At 37.9% G+C, this 12,126-nt stretch overlaps 1 long non-coding RNA gene across 1 annotated transcript; it reads left to right on the top strand.

Moving 5' to 3' along the window:
- The first annotated feature begins 2,456 nt into the window (after window positions 1-2,456).
- LOC134534753 (uncharacterized) lies at window positions 2,457-8,767 on the top strand. The gene is made up of 2 exons (XR_010075534.1): window positions 2,457-2,575; window positions 4,816-8,767. It is a non-coding gene; the product is annotated as an uncharacterized LOC134534753 (long non-coding RNA).
- Window positions 8,768-12,126: the final 3,359 nt, after the last annotated feature.

Genomic DNA, 12,126 nt, shown 5'->3' with positions numbered 1-12,126 from the left:
AATACATTGTCCTTTTTTTTGATCAAGTAATTAAATTGCACACTTCTTCCGCACTTGTATCTTAAATCACAGTATAATTTGTGGTGGTAGTGCAAAACGTTTACAAGGCCTTCTACTCAATCCGATTTCTTGACAATTTTTAGCGCCAATATTTTTTTGTTAGTGTGTAGTAATGAAAGGGCAAGTCAAAGCAAACTTTTTGGTTCAAGGGCCAACTGAAAAGATGTACAGTGAGTCTACAATAAGAATAAACCTGAAATTAAATTATAGGGCACATTTTTGTTCAAATTGATCATAGTGGCTTTTCATGGGTGCAGTATTAAGTGTTTTTGATTGCGACTGTGCAGAATATTTTGAAATATTTTTAATTACCCAATTGCTAAAAGGATCTGTTATTCTGTGACAAAAATGCTTGCATTGCACTGTGTTGAGGAATCAGATGATATTCAAATTTTATTGAGGAGTTCACGAGAGTGCATGTGCTAGACTTGTGACAAGAAGAGCATTACGGTTAATCTTGAATCTGGTGTTGCACATAAGCTACTTTTTAATGATTTGCAAATTTATATTGTCGCGGGTTGAAATTTTGCAGGGTTGTTGAAATCAAATTTAGGGACTTTACTGACGGGACTCTGGGCTGGCTGCTCTGTTCACTCGTCAGCGCAAGTGGCGTGACCATGTAATTGGGGCACGGGGCCGGCGCGGCGCGCTGCGGGCTTGCAGAATTTTGTTTGTTTGTTTGGCCGCACGCTGGCGCAGCTACGGGCCGCAGTTACTGGGGCGCGCTGTCGTAACAAGCCACGCGGTGTGGCCTGCACATCGGGGTAGAGGGGGGGTAGTCTTCCCAGATGTTCTAGTTAGTTGTTTAGTAAATTTGACTTCAATAACGAGCTTTTGTTATGCTAGGCGCGGCAGGGCGCGCGAATTTAAGCGCAAGTGATTGGTGACTTCAGGCTCACTCAGGCGGAGGCTCACTCAAGCTCACTCAGGCGGAGGCTATGCGTCTCACCTGTGGTCACGAGTTGTTAGTTCGTTCGTGATGTAGGAATTCAAGCTTTCGGGCGGAAGCTATGGTCGACGCCAGAGGCCACGAGTCGTTTAATTTAAGTTAGGTCATAATGTAGTCGTCAAGCTTTCGGGCGGAGGCTATGGCCCTCGTCAGGGGTCACGCGTCATAGTTTTTAAAATGTAATGTTCGTTCGGGATTTCAAGGGCAGGAGAGGCCCCTACGTTATTTTTTTAAAGTAATCGATCAAGAAAGGCTTTTCGGAAAATGTGAGTATGGACTTATCTTTGTTTTAATTTTAAGTATTAATTATGATTTGAGGTATTCGGAAGGACTAGGGAAGTGTTTAGTGAAGTTCTCTCATTCTCTCTCTTGTAAGGTCGTTCAATCGTTAAGGAAGTAAAGAGATTATTGTTTTAAATTGTAATCCCGCTATTTAAATGTTCTTTAAAATGATGTTGAGTATTTGACTTTAAGAATAAAATAATTTTAATTAAGTATTATGTTATTTTGCAAAATCTCCTTAGTTCAGCTCTCACCAGACATCCTGTACGGGATGACGAACCTATGATCCTAGGTACAGTAAAGTATTTTATGAAGTTAAGACTAGTTGATGCCAAGCGAGTTGTTTCTATGTAAAGAGCTACGATTCTCGCCCCCCCCTCTGAAGGTGGATCGTGACAGAAATGGCGGTGGCACCGGCTAGGTGCACGTGACAGAAATGGTAGAGTTCGCCGGATAGGTTCTATTTCTGGAGAGAGAGAGAGGTAGATTTTTATGTTTATTATTAAGTTAGTTTCAGCTTCTGATAGCAGGTTATTAAGAGTTTACTTGAGGAGAGGATTACGGAATTTAATCTAAGTGGAGGAAGTCTTGGAGATTTTTTTTTGACGTAACAGATGTTTATTTGAGGATACTTGTAAGGATAAAGTTTATAGTGATAAGTTGTTTTAAGTCGTTGAATTTATTGTAGATTTATATCGGGGATTATTACGTGAGGAGAATACGTTATAAGTTAAATGCTTATTAGAGATAATGCAAGTGGTTTAATTTAATTGAAGTTCATTTTAAGATTGTAGGTTAAGAGAATTATAATTTAAAATAAAGTTTTTTGTCGTAAATAGGAATTATTTTCAAGAGAAGTTTGTTTTGTTTTCGTGCGCGTAGGAGACGAGACGTACGAATTAAATCAGTCGAGGGAAGGATAAACGTTAGAAAGGAATTAAAGAGAAAACGAGAGTTTATGTAAAAGAGAGTTATAGAATTTATAGTGATGTTTTGTTTTAATTAGAAAAATGTTGAGAGTTGTTTCAGAACGACACGTCAGTGGACGTGGCAGAGTGAACACGTGACGGGGAGGTGCTGAGACCTAGCGGAGAACGGAGGAACCGCAAGCGAGGGTTGGCGCACCTGATGGAATTCGGTGACGTCACGGGCTCATACGGAGACGTGGACAGGCCGTGACCTTGTTTTGATCAGCTGTACGGTAACTTAGCGATAAGAAAATAGACTATTGGTTAAATAAATTTAAATTTAAGTGTGTTTTAGAAGAAGAGGAACTTTCAGTATGTAAGTAATTTAATTTAAGAAGTGTATGATGTATAGGCTAGAAGTGTTTCGTTGTAAGTTGTTTATGTTTTTGTTAGTTAAATTCTACCTCGGTTTTAAAAATATTTTTTTGGGATTTGTAAACATTATTAAGGAGGTACACTATAAAATCGATAAGCATTGAGAAAACTGGGAAGGCTAGATTTTGTGTGTAGAGGGAATTTACTCCAAAAGAACAGAGAGACAAAATTAATGTTTTCATTAGGGCGAGGGACCCTAAGGTGAGGCGTTGTGTCCCTGGGAAGAAAGGGAATTGTAGCGCAGACCATAGGAGATGGGCTGACTACGGAATTAAGGGTCAGGAGAATCCTGAGAGTTGTGAGTAGTTTGGGGCAGGAGTTCCCCATGGTAGTACCGAAGTGGCTATCCTGTATGGGATAGGGTACCATTTCAATGAAGTTTGTTGGTGGGGTTAGAGCCCCCTGTGTAGTGGGCCTATAGCAGATAGGCACTACAGTGAAATTTTTGGTTATTTTGTGAGGTAAATTCCCTGGAGGTTAAGTAAGATTGGATTCAGTTAGGAAGGAGGGAAATGAGAAACATTGCTGTAGAGAGTTAGTGTACTTGCCTAATGTGAAATTGAATTTTACTAAATTAATTTAGGAGAAAGTTTTGTTCGGTAAATAAATAATAATGGAAGATAGCTAGATAATTAATTAATTTTTTTTGAGTAAGGTGTTTTAAGTAATGAAATAAAATAAGGTGAAGTAATTTGAATAATTGGGGAGGAGTTTCTTTAAGAGTTTAGATAATTGTTTTTGAATTTATTGAGATATTCAGCCAGTGGAGTTAGAGTATGAGAGATACAGTGAGATTTCAAGGAAATTGGTTGTTTATTAATTAGGACGAATGAGATTTTATGATTTAGAGTCAGTAAGCATAGTTAAATTTACGACATAATATTTGTTGACAGTTTACAGTTATTAAGGAGAAAACAGAGTAATCTATTTATTTTTATTTTAAGGGTTTGAAGATAAGATTATGAATTTTTTTTTTGGAAGTTTCTTTGGCATGTTGGAATAATTTTTTTTGATTTTTAGAATTTACAGAGAAAATTTAATTGATTTACATTAGTTTGGAAGTATGGAGGTTTAGTGTTCGATTAGCCCTAACTTGATGGTCGGATCTCAAAAGAATGCCGTAAAACCGATAGCCAATTGAGAGGAATGCGGTAGGCGCTTGTGTAGAGAGGGGTTGTGGGAAAACTCCTTGGGACTGATGGCAGATCAGGGGCCCTAAATAGTGTGTGATGCTGTAAAACCAGTGCAGGGAAAGCCTGGTATGCTTAAATTTTTGGGCACAGGTTATGTAAACCTGGGGTTCCATGGGATTTAGTCATGTTAGCTGCTGTGAGACATTAAGATTTCCAGGCTCCATAGTAAATTCAATGTAAATTTTTGTTTTCTTAAAATAATAAATTTGTTTTTAATTTTTTTGAGATATTTGATTTGTAACAGTGAATACAGACCCCGAGGAATAAGAGTTGTCATGCTGTGAGAGGAGAAGGTGGTAGGCCTAAAAGGGTACAGGCACCACAGAGGTTATGTGCATTGCATAATTTAAATATAAGGAAACTTGAGAATTTGAAATTTTGTTGTTGGTTTGTACACCCATAAGAAGAGTATAGGCAGAATTTTTATTGTTATGAGATGTCTAATTTAATTGAAAAGAAGAAAGTTTAAAGATGCAAGGTAACATTATTATTGTAATAATTGAAAGAGATTAAGAGGTAGAGAGAAATAGGCAGTTTTTGTTTGTAAGTACTAAAGTTTACAAATAGAAATTTAGTAACTAAGAATGAATAATAAGTTAAGTCTAGTGTAAAAGTTTTTTTTAAGTTTGTTAAGTTAAGAGTCACAAGTAAATTTTTTTTTAGAGAGAATGTCTTTGATAGGAAGTATTAGAAACTTATGGGAATTTTAGGGTAACATAAATAATGTAGGTAATGAATAATAAATAGATGGTAGGTCTTAAGTTAGGATTAACATTTGAAGCAGAATTTAATTAAGAAGAAGGAAAATAAATAGGCCTAATGAAAAGAACAAAAAAGGATTTTATGGTAAAGCATTTTTTTTAAGTAATAAACAATGAATAATAATGTTGTTTCAGGGTAATGTGTACTAATAATACAATTTTTTTTTAGGACCAAAGAACAGGAATTATGTAATTTAAATTAACATGTATTTTTGAAACTGTTACAGATTCCTTAAGATGAGCTGAGCAGCAGTCCAGTTTACAAGATGACAAGAGTTCGAGAGACAAGATACAAGATCACTGAAACAAGAGCCAAGACTGAAGATTCAAGAGAAGAGAAAGCTGGCAGCCATGGACTTACAAGTGGAGATTAATAAGGTCATGTAAAGTTTTATTTTTTTTTATGGAAGACAGTAACTGGAGTTTTTTTTTTGTTATAAACATTATTTACAGAACTTTTTAGGTTATAGTAATGTAATGGAACTAGTGAGTTGTGGTAGCTGTCAAAAAGAACTAATACCTTAAGTTTAATTTTTAAAGTTAATTTTCTTAATTTACAGAGGGATTAGTAGTTTTTTTTAAACCTTATTTAGGTTGGAATTTAAATACAATAGCTTATTATAAATGTGTACGAACAGTTCAAGTTCACAGTACTGATAGGTAGGTCAGATGATCTTATTGATTTTGATGATTTGTTGTTTTGAGTTGATTTTTAAGTGTTGTGAATTAGACAATGAAATAGTTCTGAAAACTTAAATTATTTCAAGCTAAGAAATAGTAAATTTAATTGTAACTCGAAGGACACCAGAATGTAAATTTGTTTTGAATTAGTAATGTTTGAAAATTTTATACTTTACAAGAAAGGTTATAAACAAACAGATCGGATGGAACAAGGATGCAGTAAATCACAATTTCATTTAGAATTATTGATTAGCTTTTGAGGTTATGAAGTAAAAGTAATTATAGTTTAAAAGTTTGAATAAAAAAAAATGTTTTTTTTTATTTGTTTGAAATAGAAAGTTTAAAAGTTAATTAGTCATGATCTAGGTGGGTGATGGGGTGGGAATTGGCCACTCTTTTTCCCTATAACCTCCCTAACATGGCCTTCTATTACAACTAACAGAAATAAAGAAGAAGAAAAATGAAGAATTATTAGTTAGAATGTTTCTTTCATGAAGATACCTGATGAACTTTTTTTTTATTGTTGGGAAGAATAGTAGCAAGATTAATCAGATGTTTTACTCAGAAGAAGAAGAAGAAGAAGAAGAAGAAGACAAAGCAGTTTTATGACTCGACAAGCCAGAGATTGGTGTTTCCCCTCTGCGCTCCTATTGACTACGTTGTTTACTCTCATGGGATAGCTGGTTCGGCACCATGGAGAGAGATTGGTGGGCATTGTGGTTGCCCCCAGAAGAAAAGAAGAGTAGAAGAGGTTATGGGTGGGTCATGTGAAGTGACCTTCAACCCAGTTACTTCGTGGGGACTATTTGCTGTATAGAGAAGATCAAGACTCAAGAGTTAGGGAAAATCATTGGAGGTCATGTTTCCCTTCCTTAAGTTTTTCCTATCAAATTATTTGCCTGATTAGATTATGCTAAGGGTGGGATACTTTATGTTAGCAGTTGAATTAATTAATTTTATTTTTTTGTGTGTTTGCATCCTTGCCCATCGATTGCAGTTTAGTAGTTAGTTTTGTATTTGTCAGGCGTGATGGTAATGCCTGTTGATGATGTTTCAGAATTGTAATCTGTTCGTGATGAGGATGGCACAACTCCGAAGCAGATGTGGGGAGAAGTTGTGAGCTGCCCTGGAAGCCAGTCCAGTAGCTGTTGGAGTTGAGTGGTGTTTGCTGATGGCCAGCCCAGGGAGCTACTCTTCTCGACAACACTGACTTCGAGGAGTTGCACCAACCTTCACGAGATAAGAGTTTAATTAATTGAAACACTGTAAGGACACTTAATTTTTTTTGAAGAACGAAAGAAGTATGGTAATAAACGGAAACTGAAAAAAAAAATAATAATAATTATCAAGAATTTGCACATTGTTTAACGAATACTGAGAAACTAAGAACAGTAATTTAATTTGTAAAGAGAGCTTCACTAACAGAACAATTTTTTTAGAATTGAGAACTCGAGCCTCTGAAGGTTCCTGTGAGAACAAACCAGATAAAAGTTTTACATTTAATTTTATGAATACTTGTTGTTTTAAAATAAATCTTATGCAGAATCTAGATGTATGTTCAGACAGCAAGGAACTAAGAAAATTATTATTTTTGTGAAATGAGGAATTTATAGTTATGGTTTAATGGAAAAAGACAATTTGTAATTTTGAGGTAGCTCGATGGGGCTCGAGCTCTGTGAGGGGAGGGTTATGTCGCGGGTTGAAATTTTGCAGGGTTGTTGAAATCAAATTTAGGGACTTTACTGACGGGACTCTGGGCTGGCTGCTCTGTTCACTCGTCAGCGCAAGTGGCGTGACCATGTAATTGGGGCACGGGGCCGGCGCGGCGCGCTGCGGGCTTGCAGAATTTTGTTTGTTTGTTTGGCCGCACGCTGGCGCAGCTACGGGCCGCAGTTACTGGGGCGCGCTGTCGTAACAAGCCACGCGGTGTGGCCTGCACATCGGGGTAGAGGGGGGGTAGTCTTCCCAGATGTTCTAGTTAGTTGTTTAGTAAATTTGACTTCAATAACGAGCTTTTGTTATGCTAGGCGCGGCAGGGCGCGCGAATTTAAGCGCAAGTGATTGGTGACTTCAGGCTCACTCAGGCGGAGGCTCACTCAAGCTCACTCAGGCGGAGGCTATGCGTCTCACCTGTGGTCACGAGTTGTTAGTTCGTTCGTGATGTAGGAATTCAAGCTTTCGGGCGGAAGCTATGGTCGACGCCAGAGGCCACGAGTCGTTTAATTTAAGTTAGGTCATAATGTAGTCGTCAAGCTTTCGGGCGGAGGCTATGGCCCTCGTCAGGGGTCACGCGTCATAGTTTTTAAAATGTAATGTTCGTTCGGGATTTCAAGGGCAGGAGAGGCCCCTACGTTATTTTTTTAAAGTAATCGATCAAGAAAGGCTTTTCGGAAAATGTGAGTATGGACTTATCTTTGTTTTAATTTTAAGTATTAATTATGATTTGAGGTATTCGGAAGGACTAGGGAAGTGTTTAGTGAAGTTCTCTCATTCTCTCTCTTGTAAGGTCGTTCAATCGTTAAGGAAGTAAAGAGATTATTGTTTTAAATTGTAATCCCGCTATTTAAATGTTCTTTAAAATGATGTTGAGTATTTGACTTTAAGAATAAAATAATTTTAATTAAGTATTATGTTATTTTGCAAAATCTCCTTAGTTCAGCTCTCACCAGACATCCTGTACGGGATGACGAACCTATGATCCTAGGTACAGTAAAGTATTTTATGAAGTTAAGACTAGTTGATGCCAAGCGAGTTGTTTCTATGTAAAGAGCTACGATTCTCGCCCCCCCCTCTGAAGGTGGATCGTGACAATATAGTGGAATCATGTTCATCTAAAAAAAAATGTTGTTGCAAAACTTCTACAAAAGATAACATGCATGCAAAACATTGTATAGTTGTTAGACATCACTGTTGTTTTGCTGGGCTGCTATGTGAATCGTTTAAGGATCTGAATGCTGATTTTTTCTTTTGACGACACAATGTTGACAATTCTGCTCATGTAGCCTGTAGAGTTACATTGAAATGTTAATTCATTCTAAGCCGATATGTAATAGCATTTATATTCTACGTAAACAAGCTTATTCTAAAAAAAAAAGCCAGAATAATTACACACTCAATGCATATCCACGCACGTGGAGTTGTCTGAATTCCGAAATCACTGTAGGCTACGTATCACTTGGATGCTAACTTGGTGTTGTTATACTGAGATGTGATGTTACACTTAATCTTCAATTATTTTATTAACTTTGGTTTCGTAAATTTTAGTTTATTGTAATTGTATTATATAAATGCATACACTTAATCAACTGTTTTTTATTTTATTTTAAAAATTGTAAACATTTATCATAGCAATTCCAAAGTGCATTATTTGTAATTTTTCAGTATTACTGCTCTGTGAAAACCTCCACATGATTTTATCACTGTGTTCAACTTTCATACCAAATGCACATAAAATAGTGTGTTTCTTGCTGTACAAGCACTTGGCCAATTTTGAAAATAGGATTGACTTTGTACGAGCCCATTGTACGTTTTATTGAGATGCTGTGTGTGTCAAAATGTTTTTGAGTGATATTTATTTTCTTCTGTGCCAGTTCTGAACCAATAAACTTTTACATTACGTGATTAAAAGAATGGGTTTTTTGATTGTGCCTTTAACCATTAAATAACATTAATTTATACTCCAGGCTGCCTGGTTTGACTAGCCTGGTTAAGGTACCGATTATTTTTCAAAATCACTACATAAACACCGAGATAGTTCTCGACTATTTAGATTGATGACAATACTTGGAGCGCCCTCTAGTCTCTCAGACTGTTTAGGCACGTTGCCGCTCCGAGGCTTGTACAGCAGTTGATGTAATAGAATGCCTTTAATGCTGCCCAGGGCAGAAATTTCAACAGAGGTATTGGCCTTGAGGAATGGAGTGTCACTCATGCCTAGGATTGACTTTAGTTAGTATTGGTACTTTTTTAATTTTATAGATTTTTCATTTGTTTATTATAGTTAATGAAGTTCTGACAATTAATTGTTGTTTATTTATTTATTTATTTTTATTAAATGTTCTTTTCCATCAACATAGCCCTAAATAAACCTCTTTTCAATATTTGCATCTAGCCAAAACTCACCTTTAGCAAAGTCTTTGGCGCTCAGGATTAAGCATTTTGTTATCGACTCACACTGAGAATAAACTCCTCTTGTGCCATACAGCCCTTTCAATTTTTATCTGCTTCTGGACATCACTTCAGTAGCTGAAGGTGCTAAATACTTTTTCACTGAGATTTGTCCAGGAACCAGCCCAGATCTCGCCCATTTAACACTTGAATGGGGGTAATTGCTGCAGGGCATGGTACTGTAGTGATTTAACATTTTATTTCAGATAGATTGAGGATATTTTGTGTTGGCTGCTATTTCAACCCCTGTGGTGTTCAAGTGTAATAATAGTTGGCCAGCTAGGACAGAAAACATTATGCTGCGTAAACAGGCAACTTGCATGTTGATTCAATGATGCACCCCAACACCCCCTGTGATAATTACACTGAAGACTGTGCTAAAATGTTTATCTTGAGCCCCTATGTGGCTTGTGATTCAGAACCCCAACATTTACAAAAGACCACAGGCAAGGCAGCATCCCTCGTGACAGTGTGTGTTGTATGTTCTACAGAGTAAATCAAGTCTTGGCAGCAGTGGTGCCCTAGACTACATGGAACTCTGCGCCACTTACTTTTGCAGGGCCCACATATTGTGGAATATGGTATAGCCCCTTTCCCCCTCCCGGAGAAAAAAAGATTGAAAAAAGCATTTTCAAGGCAACTTAGAACTTGAATTTGTTGATTGTTTTGCTAATTTATCTTGAGAAATTTTCATACTAGCTGAGTCGTTATTTCTAGGGGTGGCACAGGGCCCGAGGTGGTTGCCCTGCCCTGGAGCCGCCCCTGCTTAGCAATATGACCTTTTTTTTTCATTCCAGTAGTGTTAATATGTTCCTTGAGGCCCAAACCCCAGGGCATATTTTCCAAGTCACGGCTATCTTGCTTGCATCCCACGTTGTCATGCCTCAAGTTGATCAGTCTCATTACAAGTCATTTAGTGTGTGGTGCCCAATCATTCAAAACAGTTTAAATCAACTGGAAACCTGTATCATCGCCACAAGGTGATCAGGCATAAAGGGCATAGACCATTGCCATTTTCCTTCTCAATAAATAGCCCCAATTTGTTTGTTATGCTTTTTGTCTTAAATGACTTTGTAAGTTTAGGCTCAGTAAAAGAAAAAATATTTTACCTTTGACAGGTTTTTTAAGGAGACTGGTTGCTAAGGATGACGTAAACATGTCTACTGGACAGGACAGACAATGTTCTTAACATAATAAAAATTCAGGCGTCAGGATTCAGCCATGTTCGGACGTTTCTGCAGCCCATTGCCTATGATCGTGACCTCGTCGACAATCTTCGGGCACTTACGTCTTTTTATTTTTCATACCCTGCCATCTTTCGGCCTCTGTAGAAGGCCCGGGAAGTACCTGACTGGCGCTGTGGGCCTCGCGGTGCTGTTGTTAATCCGTGAGGGGGGGGGGGGGGGGGCATCAGGTAAGTGGGACAATAGGCCGTTGGTGATTGGTCGCGGGTACGCTGCCCCCGCGTGCCCGGCCAGGTACACGGCTGGGAATCTACCCTAAGGGCGGTATTCCAAAACATTCAGGTAAGGTAGCGAATAAGCACTACCATGTTGGGATACAACTGTAACCTATCTCGCAGACTGTATTCCAGAACGCGTCCCAATCCAATTCCTGTTAGGAAACGAAAAAGTAACTGTTTTAATAAACTGTGCCCTGTACGAGGCTAGAAACTGATTTCAATGCATTCTAGCGGATGTTTGGCAACCATCGATGGATTTGCTACGCCAATATCCTACAGATAGCAGCACTATCGTGCGGTTTAATTGGCGTAATTTTAATTTTCTCAGGTAATTTTAAAGTTGTTGATTATTTGTTTTTATGACCATTAAACTATTCAAATATATTTCAGAATAGTTTTTGCTATTATAAAGTTTTATTTGACACACTAGGTAATTTTAAAGTTGTTGATTATTTGTTTTTATGACCATTAAAGTAATCAAATATATTTCAGAATAGTTTTTGCTATTATAAAGTTTTATTTGACACACTAAAACACATTATTCATCCCCCGATTATAATTAAAATGACTATATATGAGTTAATGGCGCCAGATGCGATTCAGTCATCTGGGAGAAATCAACTAAAAAGTGAGCTCTGCGCATGCGCGTGATTTTGGCAACGAAACGGCAACAGATAGGACACCAAAAATCAGTGCCCTAAAAATAAGGTACTGGCCGTGTCCTATCGTGCACTTGGAATATGGTTACGGTACAGGTATCGCATATTCAACACCTAAACCCTTATTTTTGTGTCTTGGAATACGGCCCTAAGACTCACTTGTCTGTGAGGCCGCTCGGCCGTGTGGAGGACGGAATGGTGCGGAATAATCGTAGACGACACAGTTTATATTAAATAGGCTTTTAATCCACTGTCTTCTCTGGTGGTACACATAGGTACGCTGTACTCCCGACACACATACTACGTGGTGGCAGAACCGCTACTACATCTATGATAATGCTCTAGGCGGCGACTGAGCCTTTGTACAATTACACTAACACAAAACAAAACACGACACTAACATAACACTGTGAATTTGCCGCTGCAGTCACGCAGGGACGTGATTACTAGTTCACCGGAGACGGCCAGCGCCGAAAGTTAATTGACTTAGGAGGGCTCAATGAGCGTGACCCGAAATTCTAGTCTGCACGTATGTGAGCTTGTAACCGGCAGGCGTATGCGCGGCGAAC

Source organism: Bacillus rossius, chromosome 8, assembly GCF_032445375.1.
Source record: "Bacillus rossius redtenbacheri isolate Brsri chromosome 8, Brsri_v3, whole genome shotgun sequence".
Lineage (NCBI taxonomy): Eukaryota > Metazoa > Arthropoda > Insecta > Phasmatodea > Bacillidae > Bacillus > Bacillus rossius.
Note: the sequence above shows the minus strand (reverse complement) of the source record. Positions and strands in the feature narration are given on the sequence as shown.